This window comes from Otolemur garnettii, unplaced genomic scaffold, assembly GCF_000181295.1.
Source record: "Otolemur garnettii isolate 467f Iridium unplaced genomic scaffold, OtoGar3 scaffold00007, whole genome shotgun sequence".
NCBI classification, from domain to species: Eukaryota; Metazoa; Chordata; class Mammalia; order Primates; family Galagidae; genus Otolemur; species Otolemur garnettii.
The window spans coordinates 32,508,482-32,534,651 of record NW_003852402.1 but is presented as its reverse complement, the minus strand read 5'-3'; the positions used below and the strand labels follow the sequence as shown (position 1 = coordinate 32,534,651).

General features: G+C 34.5%; 1 protein-coding gene across 1 annotated transcript in view; it reads right to left on the bottom strand.

Annotated features, from left to right (window-relative positions):
• MGAT4C (MGAT4 family member C) overlaps window positions 1-26,170 on the bottom strand; it is a 719,505-nt gene that overhangs the window by 390,327 nt on the left and 303,008 nt on the right. The window contains exon 2 of the mRNA XM_003783377.3: window positions 24,735-24,845. The gene's annotated coding sequence lies outside the window, so the exon portion shown is untranslated. The remainder of the gene's footprint in view (window positions 1-24,734; window positions 24,846-26,170) is intronic.

Here is a 26,170-nt window from a genome sequence, read left to right as displayed (position 1 = left end):
CCTTAGCTGTGCAGAAGCATTTTAGTTTGAACATGTCCCTATTCATTTATTTTTGGCATTGCTGTAATTGCTGGACAGATTCTTCCTTATAAAATCTTTACCCAGGGCAATGTTGGTAAGAGTTTTTTCCCACACTTTCTCAGAATTATTTGTGTCTTAAATTTACATGTTTTATCCAGTGAGAATCAATTTTTGTAAGTGGTGAGAGGTGTGAGTCCAATTTCAGTCTTTAAAATGTGGCTGATTCTCCCAACATCACATATTAAATAGGGTTTCTTTTCCCCAGTGTATGCTTTTGTTTGCTTTATTAAAGATCAGATGGAGATATGTGTCTGAGTTCACTTCTAGGTTCTCTAATCTATTCCATATATCTATATCTCTAGTTTTGGACCAGTACCATGCTGTTTTGATCACTGTAGAATTGTGGTATAACCTGATAACATGATACCTGGATTTTGTTTTTATTTCTTAAAATTGCTTTGGCTATTTTTTTTTTCTGGTTCAGGAAGAATCAACATTATTAAAATGTCTATACTAGGTAAAGCAATCTGCACATTTAAAGCAGTCCCCATCAAAGTACCAATATTACACTTTGAAGAATTTGAAAAAAAAAAAGAGTAGTTCATTTCATATAGAACCAAAAAAATATCCAATAGCCTATTTTTTGTTTTAGATTTATTCCTGGGTATTTTATCTTTGTGTTGTTAAGGAAATGACATTTTTTTGTTCCAATTAAACAATATTGTGTATTATTTGAAATAAGAATGGAAGAAAAATGAACCAACCCCAGACATTTCATAGATAGAACTAACTTGAATGTAGGAGGGTGGTGCCTGTAGCTCAAAAGGGTAGGGGGCTGGCCCCAATTGCCGGAGGTGGCGGGTTCAAGCCCAACCCCAGGCACTTATTTAATAAATAAATAAATAAATAAATAAAGTGAATGTAGGGAGTATTTTTGAGTGAGGGGGAAGATTTAAGCATAAATTTACTTTTCTGGGTTTCAGGTAAAAAACTAAGAGAATAAGCAATAATACACATAAAGGTGAGTATATTTGCTCAGAGGAAGATGAATAAAATGAAGTATTGAGCCTCACAAGTAAGATGTCTAATAAACTGGAGACATTGGAACTCAAGATAGAATACACAGCCAGAAATACAAGTCTGTGAATACAGATTGATGGAGTCATGTCCTACATTAGGTGAGAAGGGGTGTGCTCTATTGCCCAAGTGGGGTAGGTGGTAGACTGGGACTGTGTGCAAGTTTTCTTTTAAGAGTTTCTCTTGGTCAACCAGAATACCAAGAGGCAGTTGAAAACCAGAAGACTTGGGAGGTGTTGGCATTTAAGTAGAGCAGAGATGTCATAAAATATCCATAAGAGTAACTTGTCAGGCTCAGCTCCTGTGGCTCAAGTGGCTAGGGCACCAGCCACATACACCTAATGTGGCCAGTTCGAATCCAGCCCGGGCCTGCCAAACAACAATCATGGCTGCAACCAAAAAATAGCCGGGTGTTGTGGCGGGCACCTGTGGTCCTAGTTACTTGGGAGCCAGAGGCAGGAGACTCGCTTAAGCCCAGGAGTTGGAGGTTGCTGTGAGCTGTGATGCCACGGCCCTCTACCCAGGGGGACAGCTTGAGGCTCTGTCTCAAAAAAAATAGAGTAACTTTTCAAAGGGGAATAAAGTAGGATTGTGGTATCAAACTAAGGGTCCTGTCCAAATTAGTGTTCATAATTGAGTCTGTAACAGTCACCGAGGGACTGTGCTTTTCTTCTTCTATCTTCGGCTTTCTGGGTATTGACACGAGTATTGGATTTACCCTGGCTGGAGGCTGGGCAAGTTAGTATAATGAAAACAGATGGCTGAGAAGAAAGGAAGAAGGAATAGAAGAGAGAATTGTTTTGTTTAGTATCTATCTTGTTAGTAACCAGAATATCTGCATGTCATATATAGTTAACAGAAAGTTTTGACTGCTTAGAGCAGAAAACATTTCAGGGAAGAAATTTCTTTAGAAAAATATTAATAATTTTTTTTTTTACTTTTTTCTACAAGTACATGAAGAACAACACGAACAAAATATTGAAAAGAGACACAGAAAAAGGTAAAAATAAGATGTTTGACAGTTTTTTCTTATATCAAAATTAATTTTAAGAATCAAGAATGTGAACTAAGTTTACTCTTGTGGGACATACACTGAGGGAAGAGGGGAAGAAAGAAACCTGAAGATTCTAAGGATGGATTTTAATTAGTGTTAAACAAATGTTCAAACCAGGAAATCACAGGCATTAATCGATATGGTGTACAGAAAAAATAGATTCTTGCTTTTTAATTATTCCCCTCATGGATGTAGTGTTTACAATATTATGCATGTTCAGCAAAATGTAGCAAGTTAATCCTATTCTCAAAAGAACTATTTCAAACCCAAGAGCCTCCTTTATAAAATGTAAGGCACATATTAGTTACTTTTTATTGATTTCAACAATATATGAGTTGTCAGAAGAATCCCATTTTTCGGATCTATAACAAGATTTTCTAACTGTACGTGTTTTAAAACAATCATTAGTTACTTTTTGGGCCAAAAATAAATTGACTTCAGGTTGAAGATCTATAATCCTAATCATTATGTCTTTCCTGTTTTTTCTAACTAGTGTGCCTCAATGCCTGATGGTTCAATAGGAGATTAGATGTTTTGCTACAAGTGTACTTGTTACAAGGCCGTTTCACTTTGAATCAGGTGGGGAAAAATACTTATTAATTCAAGTCACCTTTCCCAAACTGGAGTTTCCCTAATTTCACCAGTAGAAGTAGTAGCTGTCTGAAGCTGCTGCATTCCATGTTGTAAATGATAGTACATTTTATAGGCCAAATGCCCCTTCTCTCAGCAAAACAAATTTAACCCAGTATGTGACTGAGCAATATTAGTACTACAGCAATAAGCATATATAACAGCCATAGCAGTGACCTGAGGCAAGATGTCCCTTGAGTTTCAATTGGTGGTGCCAGATAAATCCCTCCTTTAACAAAGTTCTATCCTAATTTCAGCAGTGGCAACAGCAGATGATCTATGGGAAAATTGTGGGGATAAAAAAAAAAAAAGGAATGAATGATAAGCAAATGAATGAATGAAGCAATGAATGACAGACACCCAGACCCCAAGCCTTTCTGTACTCGTTTATTCTGTATGTCTATCAAAGGAGAATTACCTCTCTCTACATGAGCAAACTGAAATTACAGTAGAGAGGGGGGTTAATTCTAGATGCTTTAATTGGCAAAAAAGTGCCATACTTCCTTGAATGGCAGTCTCTTTTTTCTCAATTATAACACATTCTACATTTATTAATAACCATGGCACGCAGTACTTTGTGTTAATAACTACAGATACAAAGATGACCCCAACATGTTCCCTGTAAGAGGAGGAGATGGTAACAGGGAGAAGTGATGGTCAGGCAAAGGCCACGTGGACACATGGGCATATTGTGGATGAATGAAAATACATGAGTGGGGAAGCGTGAGCATAGAACAGTAGATGAAGTCTCTGTATGGGGGACATTGAAGGCAATCTCTGTTTGGATTTTTTCCCTATATATAATGGATTGATTATGAATAAGTAAATGTTTTTAAAACCAGGGAATATTATCTTAATATTTCAGTTTTAGAAAGACCATGCTGACAAGACTGCTGAGAGGATTGATGGAGATACCAAACGTTGAGAAATGGGTGGTGTCTGTGGCTCAAGGAGTAGGGGGCTGTCCCCATATTCTGGGGGTGGTGGGTTCAAGCCCAGCCCCGGCCCAAACTGCAAAAAAAAAAACCCCAACAACTTTAAGATAGGCAACCTCTAAAAAAGAATCCCCAGAAGTTGTTAGAGGAGTCTTAGAAAGAAAATCAAGAAAAGTAGAAAATACCGGGAAAATGAATGCATTCCTATAACAAATGAAAATCTTGTTTACATGTGTGCTACAATGTGGCAAATATTATTCATTAGTTATCCTTGACAGTTTTATAAATAACAGCTTATTGGAAGTAAAACTCAGATTGTACAAATAGATTTTAAAGAAATATAACCAGTTGAGAACAATTTTTTAAAAAATAATACTAGATGTGGAAGGAGAATGAAGTGGAATGCTATTCAGATGGGAAAATAGACTTACAGAAAGGACATTTTGCCCTTTTTTATATGGAGGGATCTGTGTAAAGAATGTGTAGGCTAAGGGTCCAAAATCTAATAGAGACAGAGATTGAAAATGGAAAAAGAAAGGAAATGTTACCTAATTCAAGAGAGAGGAGTAGGCATGACGTAAATCCACTTGGAAGCATTTCTTGTTGAGGGGAAGGAACATGTCTTCTCATAGCAACACTATGGAACAACTTTTCAGGATAAATGTAACTCGGAGGGACAATTTTTCCTTTACAAATTCATAGATGATTATAAATCAAGTTTAGGTGAAAGTAGTAAGGGAATTGGGGAGAATCTTAATTTTTTGACATGACTTCTTATCATAAAGAAAACAAGAATGGGTGGCTAGGACAGTAAGAGATACTGTCTGAGGATGGGTACCCAGTTGAAGATTGACAACATACCTGAGAATAGCAGCAGTCTTAGAGTTTAAACAACACCTCCATAACTATCCAGCCACATATGTGCAAAAGAAGAAAAAGCATTTGTCCAGGTTTGGGTAAAAGAGGATTAGATTAGACTTTATATAATAATGAGAACAGGGAACTATGAGTACTGCAGAAATGGTACTTGAGAGATGTCATGAATTTTGAATGAACAAAAAAATATAGCCAACAGGACGTTGTAAAAGTCTAGAGAAAGGAATTAAGAGATAACATGCTCAATATTATGGGTAGATTGTGTCACCCAAAAGATATATTGAGTCTTATTCTCTGTGAATACGTCCTTAAGATGTCATTGGACTAAGACTTAATCTGTCTCATATCCTTATAAGAAATGGAAATTTAGACTCAGATACAAATTCGTACTGTATAATAGTGAGACTAAGTGATGACAGAGACACATGAGAGACAATGTCCACGTTACAATTGAAGCTGAAGTTATATTTGCACATCTGTAAACCAAGAAAAGATAATCTGGCAAACGCCAGCAAAATAAGAAAGATTTTTCCCCAGGTTTCAAAAGAAGCATGAACTTGCTAACACCTTGATTTTAGATTTTCTTGCCTCCGGAATTGAGACATAAAAATTTCTGTTGTGTTAAGTCACCTTACTTGTGTTATGTTGTTACAGCAGCTCTAGGAAACTAATACAACCAATAAGAATTATCTCCAACAGTCTGGATGGATCACTTAGTTTTTAGAATGCTGAGACAACTATCTAACATGCTTAAAATACTTTTTGTTTTATATTTTTCATGATAGATTGGTTTATGAGATATAGACAACAAGAACAAAAATAAGTGATTTGAAAAATCTTTTACATTCCAAAATCTTAAGAAAAATCAAAGTTTTATATTAAACTATTTAAACTATTCAATGACCATACTTTTTTTCTATTTTGAAAGACTTTTTTTTTTTTTTTTTGAGACAGAGTCTCACTATGTCACCCTTTGAGAGTGCTGTGGTGTCACAGCTCAAGCAACATTACACTCTTGGGCTTAAGCAATTCTCTTCCCTCAGACTCCCAAGTAGCTGGGAGTACAGGTGCCTACCACAATGCCCAGCTCAGCTATTTTTTGTTGTTGTCGTTGTTGTCATTGTTGTTTAGCAGGCCTGGGCTGGTTTTGAACCCACAGCCCCAATGTATGTGGCCAGCGCCCTAACCACTGAGTATGGGCACCAATCTGAAATACCCTAAATTTTCAATGCTCTTTCATGCTAAGGTACACATTGACCTATATAAGCATACATATATTTCAATGTTAAAACATTTTTAGATGGAAATTTATTTGTACAAAGCATACATAACTAATGGATCTATGTATGTGATACTACATGATAATTATTGCATTACATTTTATATAAAGTAAAATAAGCACAATACATTATGTGAAAATAGTCACTCTGATAGTCACTATATATACTTTTGCTTTATAAATGTGAGAAATATTCCAATTATTTGTGCATTTACATTATTTAAATCAAACATATTTATAGACAGTATCTGCAAATGGTGATTTATTGCCATGTTAGGTTATGTGTAGTGCAGAAAGGCAGATTAATATTTATAATATGTGAATGATGATGATTGATGATAATAAGACCTAGGGTTTAAGAAGTGATTACTATGCCATAGAATTTATGAAGACTATCTCATTTACTTCTCCGCAAAAACATAAAACTATTAAGTAGTTGTAATCATTATGCTCATTTTGCAGATGGAAAAACTGATGCTTAATAATCTAAATCCTTTGCCCAACATCATGCAAGTGAGAAACGGCAGAGACGAAACAGACAAAGTCAGTCGCATCCCAGAACCTGTATGTTTAATAAGTATATTGCTTGAATAAATTTCATAAATGTGTATTCAGAGTATACATTCATTGTACTTTTGTCCCTTTTTAGAAATTAAATCCATTTTAAAAGACTATTGATGGAAATTTTGTGATTTAGTTTTCTTATTTCAAATTCTATTTGACTACCTGAAGATAGACTTCAGTTAGTGATTAGAGCATATGATTTTGAATCATACACCTAAGCCCATGTTTGGGCTATATCAGAGTGCTGGATGGATAGCCTGAGTTTTTAACATGTAACAGGCAATAAGTATTACCCTTGTTTAATAAAGGGTAATAAACGTGAATGCATAAAATTAATATTTATTGAATGCTTCAGAGTGCTGAGCTAATCAGCAACTGATTATAAGGTGGACCTAGTAAGGAGAAACTAAGTAAACCAAAAAGCAAGGCTTCATGAGAGAGGAGGAAAAAGAGTACTAAAGTGACTGCAAATATAACAGTGAAAGGAAAGAATATTGAAGATGGTTGATCAGGTTTTATCAAGAACCATTTATGACACTGTTAAAAAAAAATGCTGGCAGAAAAGTTAAGGTCAAATATTCAGCTGAAATAACTTCCTGGAAAAATCCTATTTTTTTTTTGTTTGTTTGTTTCATCCAGAATGATTTTAAGACTTTTCTCCAGTTTGAAGAGTTATTGCCAAAGGTTTACATTAAATAACAGTAAAGCAAAACATTTTCCAAAATTCTATCTTCTAAATTGTGTGTTTTGAGCAAATGTCTTCATCGAGGAAAAAACAGTTGTTGCGACCCGACCCCTAAGGCCCTGGTCATCGCAGAGAGGAACCAGGCATGACACAGATTAGAAGTACAAGCTTGAGGGCAGGGTAGCCACTCCACAACGGCTATTTAGTAAGGTTATACACAAAGGTGTGGAGAGTTAAGGTAATGGCATACACAATAGGTGTGAAGAGTTAAGGTAATTATATAGAAGGGCTGCATGCGTAAGGATGGCCACATGCTCTTTCCTCACCTGTACTTTCCTCAGGACCCCATGAAGAAGTACCAATGATCAATGTTTAACACATGTTTACTAGTGAGTGACCAATCTTATCTCATTCCAGAACACTGAGTTACTTGGGGGATTGCCCCTAAGTCACAAACTGTCCCTAGGCTTGCCAGGAGACTGTCCTGTTCTCAGCATTTCCTTTTAATGTGATTAAGAATCAGTAACTGTCCTTTGCAAGCATGGTGTCCATTCCTCTACAAAAGGTAACATTACTTCTTTCTCCTTCTTTCAAAACTTTATGCTCTATTACATAATTATTATCCAATTATGGGGACATTAGATAGAATTTAATTTCATTTTAAGGTTTCTTATTTGTATGCCTAGTTTAAGAGAATTTATTAAACCTTAGAGATCTGTTAAAATTTCTGCTATAAATCCATCACCAAATCCTAATTCCCAAAGGTTCAAACCCAGTAATATTAAAAAGGAACAAAGAAACTTGATTTTCTTTCAACCTCTTTGAAATGTAAAGCATATATATGTACCTATATCTACACATCACATATAGAACTTATAAATTATATGTAAATCAATTTACAAATAAATTATATAAATTTACTTTAACAAATTGATACCTCAGTCAGCTTTGCGACTTTCTAGATCAAAGAATAAAATGAAAGCCCATTGTGAATTCTTAAAGGGGGCAATGACATTTTACTGTTAGACAAATGTTCTCAGGGACTAGGTAAAAAAGTTAAAACACAGAAAAACGGAGAGCAATACTTTGGTACTCGAGTAGGGTGAATGCATAAGACCATCTTACTTCATGAAGTTTTCTTGTGGTAGCTGGTCATAAAAGAAAAACAAGCCGTGAACATTCGAGGAATCGCTATGTTTGTGTTAGCACAGAGTGGGTGTGAGTGCCGTGGTGTTTGGAGAATGAAGGCTAATTGTGACTCCAGGTGGCAAATGCGAGGGGGAAAAGGTGGATAGATAAGCTCCCCGCACTTAGTTTAAATGAGACCACCTCTGCCTCTGTGAAGAAATTGTGTTAAAGTCCATGATTCCAAAACTTTGAATTGTTCACACAGACTTTGAAAAAAAATGCATTTTACAAGAGTTCAGTGTTAAAGCTATTAATAATTCATAGGAAACAAGGCCATTCCTCAGTTCTGTAAGTCTGAGCAAATTTTTAGTACCACAGATAGGCTGGGCTAAGCATTTGCAGCTCATAATATGAAGCCACTTCCTAGATGAATTCCAGATATTGCCATTTCCTCCCCAAGAGAAAAAAAGCCGTAGGAAAAATTTACAGTCCTGTAAGAATCACACTGTGTTTTGGGGTGTATAACAACTTACATTCTAAGTTACCCAGCAGGTTCCAGCAACTCTAGTTTAAGAATATATTCAATACCAAATAGCCTGCCATTTGAACCATTTGGCCATACAAAACCATGAATAAATATTTACCTGATATAATTTTCCTGCTAAAATCGGAGTCACAGCAGACTCAGTTAGGTTGGAACTCTGAAAATCCTCCCATACAGTACATTTTTCAAAACTTCTTTGATAGTAAGAAAATATATTGAAATATTGTGAACCAAACAAAATGTGTTACAATTTGAGTCAGAATCCTTTAGATATAGAACAAGTACTTTAAACCTCAATTGTCTTTCTCCTGACATCTGTATGTCTCTATAAGACAGAAGCAAAATTAAGCACCTTAATGTAATAATATTAATGATCAGGTGACCAACTGCACAAAAAGCATTTAGAACACATCTGTGTTTAAGATAATTTCTTTACCCATTGTTGGTTAGTGATATTTAGATTTCCAGAAATTAACTAATGATAAATTCAGCAAATCTATTAATATTTAAATATTGACTTCAATCCATTTATATTTAAATATTGACTTCAATATTGGCTTCCAACTCAAAGTCATATTAACTCTAGATTTAATAGCCTCCCAGAAAGTTATTTTTTCCGAAAAAGAATATTCCTTGATTTGCCAAGCAGCCTTATACTTTTTAAAAGATCTTGAATAAAAGATCAAATCTAAAATGTAAAGACAAATGTATACATCTCACACATGTATCTGTACATCTGTCATATATTCAGGGAGATCAGAAGTACATGAATATGGATCATGAGCAGAAATCATGAGTCTTAATCTGTAAATTATTCTCGAGAGTCACTCTCAATTACTTTAATTTATGGACAAGATCAGCCTAAGAAGAGAAACTAAGTTACTTCCTAGTGGCTTGGTAGAAAATATAATTTCCTTGAATCAAGGTTTAGAATTGGAATTTCTTTCAAAGAAGAGAGAGAGGGTGATACAGAATGACAGAGTGATGGAAATCCAGGACTCAGAAAAGTACAATAAATGGAGATGGAATTCATATTATACATCCAACCGCCTCAAAGCTCCTTGACTCCAGCCTGCCCTTCTACCATTTCTATTCTTATTTCCCCTACTTCTCACTCTAGTTTGAACATAAGGTTAACAGAGGTACAAAATTCAATCAGCAGGTAGGTAGCTAATGTTTCAAACTTTAAAATGACGAGAAGAGTTTAACGTTGCCTTAACTATTAAAATAAAATCTAAAAGAAATAATTCTTTCTCAAAATTTACTCACAGATCTCTTAAAAGAATATAAATATCAGTGTAATAGTCATGAATTTGGGAAAAAAATGTCATTTTTCACCAGGTGCTGTGGCTCAGGCCTGTAAACCGAGCAGTTGAGAGGCTCAGGTAGGTGGATCACCTGAGTTCACAGGTTCAAGATTAGCCTGAGCCAGTGTGAGACCTCATCTCTAAAAATAGCCAGGTGTTGTGAAGGCTGCCTGTAGTTCCAGCTACCCGGGAGGCTGAGGCAAGAGAATCACTTAAGCTCAGGAGTTTGAGGTTACTGTGAGCTATGATGCCACAGCACTCTACCTAGGGCGACAAAGTGAGACTCTGCCTCAAAAAATAAAAAATGTCCTTTTTCAACTGTTGACCATGTTAAAAATTGTTATATCTTAACAAAAAACCAAACATACTAGTAAGGTCATAATGTTGCAGTAGCCTACATCTTCTGGCCACAAAGAAAATTCTGTGTCAAAGAAGTAATATATTAAAATCAATTTTTTTTTAAGAGACAGAGTCTCACTTTATAGCCCTTGGTAGAGTGCTGTGGTGTCACAGCTCACAGCAACCTCCAGCTCTCAGGCTTAGGCAATTCTCCTGCCTCAGCCTCTGGAGTAGCTGGGAATACAGGCACCCACCATAACTCCTGGCTTTTTTTTTTTTTTTGCAGTTTGGCCAGGGCTGGGTTTGAACCCATCACCCTCAGTATATGGGGCCAGCGCCCTACCCACTGAACCACAGGGACCGCCCATTAAAATCAATTTTTATGCCTATGATAACTCTCAATTTGAAACAAAACATATAATATCTATATTCTCTATAAAATAATATGGGTCAATATTCTGGCTAATGTCACAAAAATCAATTAAGGATATTGTAAAATAATTTAAAATTTAGTTGTGCAGGCAATTATGTCCCATTTTAACACCCTATTCTGAAAGTGTTGTGTTTGCTTTTAGAAAAAATATAGAGTATCTTAGTTACAACGACAAACCAGCTTTTCTGCAGTGCGTCCCTCCAGCAAAGGCTTAATATATCTGATTTGTCAAAGTCAACATTCCGGCCAATCTTTCCCACCAGTGTCAAGTGCTCAGAGCTACCACTTACTCATTTTGCTGGGCAGTGTAGGGAGAAAGATGTACAATGGGCCGAAAGTAATAGGCACAAACATCAGAGCAAAATGATCTTTTGAGCACAGATATATAAAAGATACAAAAAAATTGGAAAATCAGCTGTTTTTTTAAGATTTCTTTTGCAACTCTCTTTGCCATTATTTGCTTGAAATTATGGCCAATATTATTACATGACTGAGTTAATGAATTTTTCAGATGATAGAATTTTCTATTTGTATCAAAATGTTGTATGTTCCATAGCATTATAGAGTTAGGTTAAATAGTCCTTATTTAATCCATCATTAAATATGAAATGCTTTACAAGCCCTGAAACAAGCCAGGTATTGTAGCAGGTGACTGTAGTCCCAGCTACTTGGGAGGCTGAGGCAAGAGAATCGCCTAAGCCCAAGAGCTAGAGGTTGCTGTGAGCTGTGACACCATGTCACTCTACCAAGGTGACAAAGTGAGACTCTGTCTCTAAAAAAAAAAAGCCCTAAAACAGTATTATTATTATTGCTACTTAGCACAAAATAAAATTATAGAAGCTTTAGATTTTAAATATTATGTTATCCTGTAAATATTCAATCTAAGTAAAAAAATTATTGTTGCAAAGTCTCAGAAATTATATGATATCCATATTTTGTTCAATTCTAGCAAGTATTCATGGAATTTTCGATAATAGGAGTCCTAAAAAGTTGCTATCAACTATCACTTCTCCTACTGAGTATACGTGTGCATTTGTCTTTGTGTGTACTTGTTACATGTGCACTTGAAAACATTGTGCATGTAGGAAATAATTCAATTAGATTGGAAAAAAATCAGAAGTTTAATGTCACTGAAAACTCATAGAAGAAAGAATTGAAAGTGAAAACCAGGAAAATCCATATTGATGTGTAAAACATCCCCTTACAGTGTATTTGACAACTTTGATCATGCTTATTCACATTAGAAGCAGCATTCTCTTTCAATTACGAGAAAAAGTGAAGATTTTGTTTTAAATGTGTCCGTTTAGGGTCATATATCCCATTAGATAGACGAGAAAAGGACCTGCAAAGATGTATAGCAAAGAGGAAATAAGGTCACTATGCTCCTGGAATTATAACCTCTCCCTTTTGCTAGGAATATTATTATAGATTAGCAAATCACAACAAAATTGACCAGGATATTTGTGGATGCATGTAAGCATGCAAATTCAAGTGAGTTTTCTCCTCATAGCTTAAATTTGTTTAAGCAACATAAATAATACAAAATTTAATAGAGGGACATAAGCAGTAGACATTCTGGGTTTTAAATCATAAAAACCTGCATGCCAGAATCTTTCAGTCACACGTGACCATCCTGAGCCCTCCGTTGCTCACCTGCAGGAACAGAATCATCCGAGTGCTGCTTGGTATTGTCAGAGGCTCAACCTTCCCCTTTAGATCTGCCGCCCTCTTCTCTCTGCACTCACTGGACTTATCCTGTGCTTTCTCCTGTGGGTTAGAACCCCTCTTACATTGTATGAGGTATTTTGTTTGTAGCTTGAAGTAAAACTCCTTACTTTTCATTTGACTTGTAAAAACGGGTTTGGGCTATAGATTTTTAAAAATTTCTATTTCAGTATTAGCCTTCAAGAATTACCATTCTGTCATTGACTCACCCGATTAATTGTAAAGTCAGAACTGAACAATAACTGACCTAAATTATACTGACCCCCTTCTTCTAAAGCACTGAAATCCATTGACTCCTGAGAGAGGATGCTTGGGCGGAGGTAGCATCATTGTTGCAGACACTTATATAGAGCTTAATCTCTAATGCCAGCTACTGGATTCTCAATATTAGAAAGACACCACTTATTTGGCATTTATTCAAATAGCCAATCGATTACAGCATCTGCCCCTTGAAAAAATCTCTGAATTTGTGGGTTACCCATAGTCTTTGATTTTTTGGGTAATCTCTATTTCAGTAATGTCTTTAGAGCATTAGCTATGCATTTTGATTTTGAGACACTAGAAAATTTTATGCTACCATTTCCTCACTCATTGGCTCTTAAGCCAGCCTCATTTCTAAATACTGAGAGCAGTGTAAGAGGATCTATGTTATAGTAATAAAATTCTTGCAATTATCACTTGTTGATCAATTAAATACAATATAACATCTAAGTTTCGATTCCTAGAATACATAGTAATTCATGACCAAGCTAAATTCAGGATTTGAAGGGGATTATTAAAAAATAAATAATGGTGGTGGGTCGATAGGGGGAGGGTTGGTAGGGGGACCACATTGATGGAGCACATTGCAAGTACAAGTTGGATCTATCTGGTGTAGAGCATAAATGTCTTAATCCTGTAATAGGGTAAAAGTGGTGAAGTCTGTGTTGTTTAATAGGATGTAAACATTCCAATTTGTACAAATAATCATCACATTGAATCATATAATGGCATAAATGTATTTATGATCTATGTACAAAAGACTTAAAAAATAAAATAAAAAATAAGGCACATGTGGAGTTTTAAAGCCTCCATGCAACCAAATAGGCATGTGTCATCTAGCTATCACTATGTGTTTTTATGTCTTTTTGTCCAATTTTTGTTGGTCTTTTTACACAATGAGACATTATGAAACAAAAATGAATTATAATTTATTTTCTAATTTATAATGATTTGTTTAACTTTACTTAAGATACAATACAAATAAAGCAATGTATGATCATTAGTTGGAATATATGATCGTATACTTTTAGAAAAAGAAAAAAAGACCCGGTCAAAAGATTAAGTAACAATAACACACTATTCACAATAAACATATAAACAAAATAATGCCATGTACTTATGAGGTTAGAAATTCACTGTTCTTTAAATCCAGCCAAATAAAATCATGAAAAGAAAAGATACTACTTTCTTCTAAAAATTGTTTATACGGACCCAGTCACTATATATTATTTCAAATAACAAATAATCACAGAGTGCTTAAGAATTCATCTAGAGTATTCTCCAGATGTCTTTCCAAAAGGAAAGTATTAGTTTGCATTCTGAAAGCTATAACCTAATTATAGCCTAAGAATATGGGGGGAGGAGGGAAGGGAGAAGGGGTGCATGGGTGAAGGGAGGGTGATTGGAGGGGTCACCTCTATGGTTTATCTTACAAGGGTACAAGTGAATCTTTCTAAAAGTAGAGTATAACGTCTTAACACAATAAATAAGGAAATCGACATAAAGTCTATGTTAACCAGTTTGATGAAAATATTTCAAATTGTATATGAAAACACCACAGTGTACCCCATGATTACATTAACGTACACAGCTATCATTTAATAATAATAATAAAGAATTCATCTAGATGTATTAACGAACCAGTACCTCAAACTCTTACTCATACAATTATATTTGATTTTTCAGGATATGAATAATAGGAGAATAAATGATCTGATATAGTTAGCCTTCAAAAGAATTTAAAATTTAACTGTTAACTAGAGAAAAGTCATAATTTCCTTGCTATTAAATTTCAAATAACTATAGATATCACTTTTCTGCCTCTCTACATAGTTCTATTCAAGATTTCACTGACATTTTGAACAGTGATCAAAAATCTTTGTGCACACGAAGACCCTGCACACAACTGTAAATATTGAAAGAATAATTAATCGTCTCATCTGCCAATCAAATAAGGTTAGACTGAAAATGAGTTTAAGTAACTTATCAAGATTACAAAATCAGTGAGGGTGAAAGATAGGACCTGGTATAAAAGATCCCCACCCCTCTACATCTAAGACTCTAGCTAAAGCATAGAACCACTTCTCAGTCTTTAGCTACTTTCGGGGCTGCAGTGATTAACACGACAGAGGACCGTCTTTTCTCTCCCTGAAGGCTACTTAGATCCAGGCCTTCACTCTTACGATGCTTCTTTTGTCTAACCAGTCATCAAAGCAGTTCTTTTGTCTTGCTATAGGGAGTTTCATGTTTCATGAAGCTTTGGGGTTATATTTGGATTCCATCGAAGTTGTGGTTCAAGATCAAAATGGTATTTTTAAAACTTGAGTACTTTTCATTCTATTGAGTCAAATACTTCCAGGTTTTTCTCATTCTAGCTTCTCATATCAACAATTTAATGAATTCATAATTGTCTTAGGAGAACATCATTTAGGTGTTCGGAGAGAAAACACACACACACACACACACACATATATTTGTATAAGACAGGGTTCTTTCCCACAGTTACGGTCACCCTAGGTAACTCCAAATTACACGTATTGTGAAAATGATATTCCACAGATCTTACTGGTACCACTTCATTTCACCTCTATATACTTTGGGGCACCACTGTCCAATTTCTCATAAAGGATGTGACACCATTTATTCCTGCTCTATTTTAGGTTTTCTTTAGCTCATAGCATCTATTTTCCACTTCCTGATAGAAAACTCCCTCAAGGCAGATGGTCTCTATTAATATAAAAATCTCCCTTGTTCGTTCAAAAACCTGTTAAGAAAACAAAAAGTGTTTGAAAATATTATCCGAAGGCATTTCCTTAACTGTTTGCACCCTCAAGTTAGCATTACTGATGTAAATGCTTACTAATGTCTTCCCTTAAGCAAAACACAAGTAGATAATAATCCTGGGTTTTAAGCTTTGGAAAGCAAATCCTGCATAATCTGTACTTTATGGTATCCAATGGAGTATGTGGGGAGCTATACACTTATAATTAAGAAATTAAGGAAATTGAGACAAAATTATTCTGTATTACTATAAAAATCTTATTTCTTTACCCTTTAGAATTTTAATTACATAAACTAGGGTCTTTAATGTACAAGGGTAATCAAAAATTATAGAACGCATGTAATTAATTGAAATAGCTGATAGAGAGGTAAAAGAGAAAATAAAAAGATGTTCTCAAAATAAGTATGGTAGAAAAACATAAACTAAACAGAATGTAGAACACATATTATTTTATTAGTAAGGAAAAGCCTCAGGTTAACTTTGAAATAAAGTTGAAAGTTATATATACACAAGACAACTTTCTCCTTATATATGCAGGCTATCCTACAAATTGTCTATCTTTTAATAACATTCTTTTTTGACAAGGGGTAGTGCCTTAATAAATTATATTTTCTACTTAACAGCTGGGAAGTAAAAAGGATTGTGTCGAAGAAAATATGTACTTAAACATGAGGGATGATTAAATTTTTGGAGTATGAATCAGTCTTCACCTTCAAAAGTGCAGCAAAGTAAATTCAAAATAACTTAAAATTTTAAAAGAAAACCATACAGTATCATAACCCCTCCCCAAAGAGCTGTTTTTAGTTAGAAAAGTCCTTTCTAATCAGGTCTAAATCAAAATGCACAAACACATATGCCCACAAACAACAAAACTATGTTGATTTTACTACATCTCTATTAACCAAAGAAAAATTTTAGTTTTCTGTACTTCAAAAAACACTATCTATAGAATAAAAGTGAAAAAACAAACTGTGGGAAAAAAAAAACTGAGCTGTATGTATAGACAAAATGCTGCTATCTAGAGAAATTTTACTGCATATATGACATTGCACTTAAGATAAAAAGAAGAGAATTTTATTCGAGCAACATATAAATATAGGGTCTTTTATTTATTTTTTATGTGAGGCTTTTAGGTTGCTGGATTCTTTATACCGCATTCCTCAACTCCTGGGCCACAGACCAATGCGGTCCCCAGACCTCTAGAAACCAGGCTGCTGAGCAGGAGGTGACCAGGTGGGCAAGTGAGAAAATCTTCATCTCTATTTACAGCCAATTCCCATCACTATAGTTACTGTCTGACCCCCTCCTCCTGTCAGATCAGGACATAGTAAAAGTCTCAAAAGATCGCCAACCTTATTGTAAACTGAGCATGTGAAGGATGTAGGTTATTGGCTCCTTACGAGACTCAGTCGCTGCTCTCCTCACCCCACTCCTTCCATGGAAAAACTGTTTTCCCTGAATCCAGTCCTGGTGCCAAAAATGTTGGGGACTGCCACTTTATATCATTAGTATGCAGCTTTCTTTTAAATAAGAATTTCTGAGCATCCCTTTAGATAGTAGGGTAAATTTACTGTTTTATAAAATTTATTTTCCATTCACTCCATTTCTGTGGACCAAAAGTACTACTGTGACCCCTGATTTGGGGCTTGGTCACGTGACCTGCTCTGGTCAATACACTGTTACAGACCACAGCAGGAGCTTGACAAGTTCCTGGCCTGTAGCCTGAAAGTCAGTGTTTCATTCTTATTCTGAAATATACCATTATCGATTAGCAAAAAAAAAAAAAAATCTGATTCATTACTTTCCCAAATAAATGTCCCAGGCTTGCTTAATATAAACAACAGGTACATGAGTCTGTGTATGTGTTTGTGTGCGTGTTAACCATAAAAATATTACGACTAATTAAATAATGGTATGGATGCTTTTTACATGTCATAATAATTATATAACAGGCCCTTCTTTTTTCTGTTTTCTTTTTTTTGCTTTATGAGATGGAGTCTCACTTTTTTGCCCAGTCTAGAGTGCCATGGCTTCAGAATCACTCATGGCAACCTCAAACTCCTGGGCTTAAGCGATCTTCCTGCCTTAGCCTCCTGAGTACCTGTGACAACAGATGCGTACTACCATGTCTGCCTAATTTTTTTTTTTTTTTAGTTTTTAGTAGAGATGGAGTCTCACTCTTGCCAGACTGGTCTTCAACTCTTGATCTGAAGTAATACTCCTGCTGCCTTGGCCTCCCAGAATGCTAAGATTGTAGGCATCAGCAACCAGCCTGGCCAAATATGTATTTTTTAAGACATCACACATTTCCACATATTGTTAGACTTAGTATTTTACAGTCTGAGAAAACTTAAAAAACAAATAAATAATAAAATGTCAATTAGTTGTAATTTCTGTTGAAAAAGGTGGTTTAAAAGTATATATCAAGAGACCTCAGAATGTAGGAGCTAAAACATTCTTCCCAGGAGTTGATATTTGAGGTAAAAATAAATAAATAAATAACATATTAACATTTAACACGCGCTATCAGGCCCAGCGCAATGTAATCCTAGCACTCTGGAAGGCTGAGGTGGGTGGATTACTTGAGCACATACCTGTAATCCTAGCACTCTGGGAGGCTGAGGTGATGGATTACTTGAGCACATGCCTACAAGACCAGCCTGAGCAAAAGTGAGACCCTCGTCTTTACTGAAAATAGAAAAACTGAGAAAAGAGAATCACTTGAGCCCAAGAGTGGGAGGTTGCTGTGAGCTATGACGTCATGGCACTATAGCCTGGGCAAAAAATGTGAGACTCTGTCTCAAAATAAATAAATAAATAAATTATATATATATATAGTGATACATGCATAGTGTAGGAGTAAAATTGTTTTATGTATTCCAGGAAAAGGTTTAAGTCATTACTTTTGAACAGCTGTCCCATGGAGGTCTTTGGGTTTTTAGTGCTACTTGGGTGGGGAAGGGGAGTGTGACTCTCCTCCCACTTCCTATTCCATTGTGACAAAGTCCCACTATACATTATCAAGAAGTGAAATTTAATTATAAAGTCTATTTCAAGTTAGGATTCCCTCTATCCTAACATGAAATAGACTATCATGTTCCTTTTGAAAGGAAATTTTTTCTTAACTTTGGCGTATTTATTTAATTTACAACCAATTAGTTAGCTAACTTACAGGCACAAAGACTGAATTCTCAGAACTGATTAACTTCACTAGATAAATGTTGGGTATAACTGTAATTTCAGCTAAGCATTTTCATTTGTGTGCCATTGTTTATAATAATCAGGGGAGAGAATTAAGTTTGGGATCAAATTATATGATTAGAATTAATTGATTTTAAATCAATTATATGATTTTTAAAATGCCATCTACTGTGGACTTGAGGGATCTAATTGTTACTACTAAAAAATAAAGACTTTAGACCAGGCTCAGTAGCTCATTCCTGTAATCTTAACACTCTGGGAGGCTGAGGCAAGTGGATAGCCTGAGCTCAGGAGTTCGAAACCAGCTTGAACAAGAGGGAAATCTCCTTTCTCTACCAAAAATAGAAAAACTAGCTGGGTGTGGTGATGGGCATCTACAGTCCTGGCAACTTGGGTGATTGAGGTAGGAGGGTTGCTGGACCCCAAGAGTTTGAGGATGCTGTGAGCTATGACTGCATGGTACTCTACCCATGATACAGTGTGAGACTCTGTCTCAAAATATTATGTATACATCTAATAATAAATCATATATGCATACATCTCACAAAGACATTGATATTTTAGTCTAAAAGGTATTGAGAGTAGCATTCTATTTGTATGAGTTTTAATTTTTTAATTGCAAAAATATTTTCTATATTTGTTATATTTTTCATCCACTATTTTTTCCTATTACATAGGCTTTTATTTTTTATAGCACTTTTAGATTCACATTGACACTGAACAGATTGTAAAGAGAATTCTCATACATCTCTCACCATAACACTCATGCAAATTCTCTCTCATGGTCAACATCTCACTCCAGAGTCCTGCATTTGTTATAATCCATGAATCCACATTATACATCAGAATCGCCCAATGCCCATGGGCAATTAGGGCTTACTCTTGGTATTGTACATTCCATGGGTCTTGACAAATGTATACATTGACATGTGTCCAGCATAAGAGTATCATACAGAACAATTTTCTACCCTAAAAACCATCTGTGCTCTGCCCATTCATTCCCTTCCCCTCTATCCCCTGACATCCACTTATCATTTTACCATCTGCAGAGTTTTGCCTTTTCTAGAATGTCACATAGGTGGAACAATGCAGTATGAAACCTTTTCAAATTCCTTTCTTTCACTGAGTGATTGGTACTAAAATTTCTGTTATGTCTTTTCATGACTGAATAGCTCATTTTTAGCACTAACATTCCATTGTCTGAATGTACCAGAGTGTACTTATCTATTCACCACTTAGAAATGTGTTACCTGCTTTCCAATTCTGACAATTACAAATAAAGATGCTATGTGTAGGTTTTTGATTTCCCATAGTGTTCCGTTCCTTTGGGAAATCATCAGGGAATGTGATTATTGGATCATATGGGGAAAGTATATTTATTTCTGTAAGAAACTGCCAAACTGTATTCCAAAGTGGCCATACTATTTTGTATTCCCATCAGTAATGAACGAGAGTTCTTGTACCATCACCTGCACTGGGTGTTGTCAGTATTCTGCGTTTCAACCATTCTAATGGGTGTGCAGTGGTATCTCATTGTATTTTTAATTTACAATACTTAATGACTAAGTGAACCATCTTTTCAACATGCTTATTTGTTATCTTTATATCTTCTTTGATGGGTGATTAAAATCTTTCCTTGTCCTATTTAGAAATCCAGTTGCTCACTTTATTATTGAGTTTTAAGAGATCTTCATAGATTTTGAATAGCAGTCCTTAATCACCTATGACTTTTGTAAATATTTTCTCTTATTCTGTGTTGTGTCTTTGCATTTTCTGGCTATTGTCTTTCATGGAGCTGATATTATTAATTTTAATTAAGTACAGATTATCAATTTATTTTTCCTGATGGACTGTGCCTTTGGTGTTGTATGTTAGAATTTATTATCTTAATTAATTTTAATAGTGTAAATTTATCCTTTATAATTGCATCATTTTATACATACAAAGTAATGGTCTGATTTATGGCCATACTGAGAAAAATTAAATCAAGCTAGTTAACATACACATCAACTCAAATATTTGTTTTTTATGGTGTGGACATTAGACTTTTACTCTCGGAGCAGTTTTGAAATGTGCAATACTCTGTTGTTAACTGTGTTCACAATGCAATAGGACTAAAACAAGAAAAAAAGAAAAAGAAAAACAACAACAGATTCTTCCTCTCTGAGATTTCATACCCTTTAACCATCCTCTTCTTATTCCCACTATCCTAAGCCTCTCTCTCTATCATACTAATCACTACTTCTGTGAGTTGAATTGTTTTCAATTCTGCATATGTGATACTTGTCTTTCTACCCCTGGCTTATTTCACTTGGCATAATATCCTCCAATTCCATCCATGTTATCACAAATGAGAAGATTTTTTTATTGGCTTGGTTTTAATTTGTTCTGTTTTAGGTATCTCCATAAAGTTTTCCATAAAGGATAAGCTAATTTCCATCTCCATCAACAGTGTACAAGGTTTCCTACTTCTCCACATCCTCACCAACATGTGTGACATTTTATCATGGCCATTGATCATGGCCATTCTGACAAGTGTGAGATACCGCATTGTGGTGTTAATTTGGATTTCCCTAATGATTAGCAATGTTCCACATATTTTCATTTATCTGTTGAACATTTGCATGTCTTCTTTTGAAAATTGTGTATGCAGGGACCTTGTGCGTTTTAAAATTGGTTTTCTTGTTTTCCTGTTATTGAGTTGCTTGAGTTCCTTATATATTAATATATGAGGTCCTTTTTTTCATCTGCATGTAAACATCCAATTTCATTCCCAAAACCACTTACTGAAGAAACTAGCTTTTTCCCATGGCATATTGGCATTTTTGTCAAAAACAAATTTACTTGTCTAAGTACACGAATTTATTTCTGAGTTCTATATTCTATTGCGTTTGTTGATGTGTCTTATTTTTCACCAATGCCATGTTTTTGACTGACTATAGTTTTACAGTATAGTTTTAATCAGGTTGTGTGGTACCTTCAGCCTTCTTCTATATCTGTCATGATCGTCTTTTGACTATTTGGATTTTGTATGATTTTATATGAGTCTTCAGTTTTTTTATTTCTATTAAACATGACATTGGGATTTTGATAGGCATTGTATTGAATCTGTATGTATATATGTATGTCCATGGGTAGTGAATATTTAACAATGTTAATTATTTCCATCTATCAACATGGAATATCTTACCATTTATTTACATCTTCTTCAGTTTCTTCATGAACAGTTTCATTCAAAACGTATTATAGTTTTCATTGAAAACATATTTCATTGAAAACGTATTATAGTTTTCAATGTACAGGTTTGTAGTTTCTTTGACTAAATTTAATCCTTAGGTTTTTTTTGTAACTATTATAAATAGGATTATTTTCTTGATGTCTTTTTAGGATTGTTTTTCCTTAATGTATAGTAATGTCATTGATATTTCTGTGTTTTGCATTCTACAATCTATTTTACCTGTTTTTTATTTCTAACAGCTTTTCTGGAGAAGACTATACAATTTTCTACATATAAGCTCATGTCATCAGAGAATACTGATTATTTTACTTATACCTCTTTCCTAGTTTAGATGCCTTTTATTTATTTATCTTTTCCAATGGTTCTGTCATGAACTTCCAATACTATGCTGAATAGAAGTGACGAGAGTAGTAATCCTTACCTTGTGCCAGATTCTAGAGAAAAAGCTACTGCCTTTCACCCTTCATTATGGTGGGCTTTTCATATATTACCTTTATTGTATTGAGGTATTCTTCTATATCTAATTTAGATACAGATTTTTTTGAATTTAGTCAAATGTTTTTTCCTGCATCTAATGAAATGATAAAATGTTTTTTTGTTATTCTTTCTATTAAAATGATAGATCACATTTGTTGATTTGCATATATTGAATCATCTTTGCAGCCCAGGAATAAATCTCCTCCCAGACAATCATGGTGGATGAACCTATTTATGTATCATTGAATTCAGCTTGCTAGTATTTTGTTGAAGATTTTTGCATCTATATCCATCAAGGATATTGCCCCGCAATTTTCCTTTCTTGCAATGTTCTTTTCTGGTTCTGACATCAAGATAATGCTGGCCTCCTAAAAACGTTTTGGAAGTACTTCCTTTTGATTATTTGGAATAGTATTAGGAGGATTTCTGTTTGGTCTTCTTGCAATGTTTAGTAGAATTGAACTGAGAAGTTATCATACCTTGAAGTTCACTTCAAAAGTGGAAAAAATAGAAACTAAGAGAATTGATACTTATGTGGTTAATGTTCCCTTTTGCACGAGTCTGTGGCAACAGTCTTTAAGAGGTCAAGAAACATAGAACACTAAAGAAAATATTATTTTTCACTACATAGATTTATGGCAATACTATTAATGATTTTTGGGTTTTGGTCTCAGCTTTAATTTAGAACAGAATCTCAGAGTTATTTTCAACACTTGGACACACATTAAGACTTAACATGGGCTGCATTAAATGTACAGATAATTTAAACGAGAGCAGACAAAGGAAAAAAAGGCATCACAGGAGTTCTGTAAGCTTACGTTTTAAAGGGTAGAATTATTTCTTAAATCTGAAAAATTATTTCTCAATGCAGCCACTGTTATCACTAAATTATTCCCATTTGTTCTTAGCCAAACCATCACTGTAAATATTTTTTTCAAAAACATATTTCTTAAATCCTTATTAAATCTGTGCAGGATTATATGTTCCAATTCTTTTATAAGCTACATATTTCCTCTCCTTGAAGTATTTGGCAAAGTAAGCAATTCATAAATACTTTTTGAAATAATCAGATGAACATGCATATTTATTAGCATCCTAATAGGCAGATATTATGAGTTGCCTGTATCTTTCAAGCTGGTAATGCCACTCTGCAATAAACTCCTGATAAGGATTATATTCAAATCTCATAAATACATGAGTGAAATCATTAATATAACTGAGCAACTAAAAACCCCAAAATTGCCTCATATAAGTTCACTCTAAAAATATATTTATCTTCAAATGCAGCTATTTGGTTGTAAAGTCTTTCTGATACTTGTATCCCTGTTTTAATGTAAGAAATGAAGAATCATATAAATGAGAGTATAAACTATCCATTTCCATGGGGATTACATTGATTGATATGTAAATTAATATGCAAATTTATTATCAAAATTAATTGTGCACATATCAAATTGTTTGTATATACTTATACATACAGGTGTATGTGTATATGTGTGTATAGTCACAACTATCTTTTTCAAAGGTAGATTTTATAACAAGTAGAAATTTTCATAGAAATATCACACATATACATTACAGGCTGGAAAATGTATGTGAAAACCAAAATCTTGTACTTTGTATATACATGTACACTTATATTATTTATACTGGAGCTAAAGTGACAAAATCATATCCAAGCAAACTCAGCTAGAATTCTTATCTCCAGTTCTTCTAATTCGGGGGAAAAGAGATTAGACTCAAGTGTGTAAGTAAATCCAAAGGCCAAATTTGGTGCTGGTGAGATGCTTGGCATTAATAATACCATTGGTCAGGGGAAAAATTAAACATATGGACTCACTCTTAGCCATGCTATCTGAATACTAATTATTTTCCCTCCATCCTGACCAGAAGATGTACAGGATAAAAATAAAATAACCCCACATCTCATTCAATACACAAGTAGTTTAAAACTCCCCTAACTCCAATACAAATTTAACACGTGCAGTATGACTTCGTGTTTCAGTTTTATTTTGCTATAACATAAAGGCAGAAGGCATTGTTAAAAAAAAATACAAAGGAAAAACATTTTATGTACTATAAGACAGAATAGCTTCTCCTCTCCCTAACCACATTATGGTTGAAAAGGATTTCTTATCAAACTCTCACCATAGCAAAGAAAAAGAAAGCTTCTCTTACCAGAGTAGGATAAAGCTTCAACCTTGCTATAGAGTCTGCTGCAGCCCTTGTTTGAAAAGGCAGATCTAAAGCGGCTTTGTGCATACAAGTGATCTGGCTGATCTCCAGTCCCTGAACAAAAAAACACTATAATTGGCACTCGAAAAAGTGTTGTAAACATTCATCATGATGGTGCTTGCATGTTGAATCTAGTCACTGTTACCCTAGTAGACTTTTTCCAAGCAGGCCAATCACATTTCTATTTTTAATACAAGTTGTTTGTTTTTCTCTATCAGGGATGAGATTAGTATCTTTAAAGAAAGCATGAATTGGTGAGTTTCTGCTTGGCTACGGTCTACGCCTTCAAGTTAGGTAAGTATGGTTTAAGGAAAAAAAAGTCATACACACAAATTTAAATTACGACAACATTGTGTGATATATATGTAAATTTATATAGCACTTATATGTTTTTATTTTTCCTTTTGGCAATATTAGTGCTCTTCTTTACATGCTAATGAAATGATTATTAAGTCTCTTTCATTCACTTTTGGATAAAAGTCAAATTAACATTCTATATCTATACTTTGCACAGAAGCCACATCAATAATGCCTACAACATACCCCAGAGTCTGAGACCAACTGCGCTGGATTGCTAAGTCTCATTAAATATTCCATTGTTCCTTTGCCCAAACCTTCAAAGGGGCTCAGACACAATCACATCCTTTAATTTTTATGGGAGCAATGAAGAGGTCACACAGCCTGGGCTTTTTTTCTGATTTTTTAAACATTCAATTTTTACAGAAGCATTAACTGATTATAACTATGAGTGGCATATTCTTGTTACCAAGAGAATGTGAACACTAGATCAAAAATTAAAGCTCAATAAAAAATACAGTCTCAATCTGTACTGCTCTTTAAAATGATCTAAGCAATACGTTGATCTTTCAACTACATAAGGATCTCATCTTTGTCTTGCTTCCCATGTGTATAAAGCCTGGTTAAGAGTTTATCAGCAGTGCCACCACTTAAAAAATATAAATTAACTGCAGAGAGAGCTTTTTTTTTTCTCCTTGCATTTTTCTATCTAGTATTTTAACTTTTATCATGTAGGTAAGTTAAATACATTAAAACAATTTTATGACTATTGAAGTTAGGATTAGACAAACATCTAAAAATCATAAACTATAACAATTTATATGCCTCCTAAATGCAAATAAAATTTTTAGGTACTCTGTATGTGTAACAATGGATGTATTGTTGATCCTATTTAAAGGAAATATTTAATTAAATTAACAACTCCAAAACCTTGAAAGTGAAAATTTTTTATTTATATTTATAGGTTTCAGTGCTATTTAAAGATTTTGATTATAATTCAGTACACTGGCTCGGCGCCTATAGCTCAACCGGCTAAGGCGCCAGCCATGTACACCTAAGGTGGCAGGTTCGAATCCCCAGCC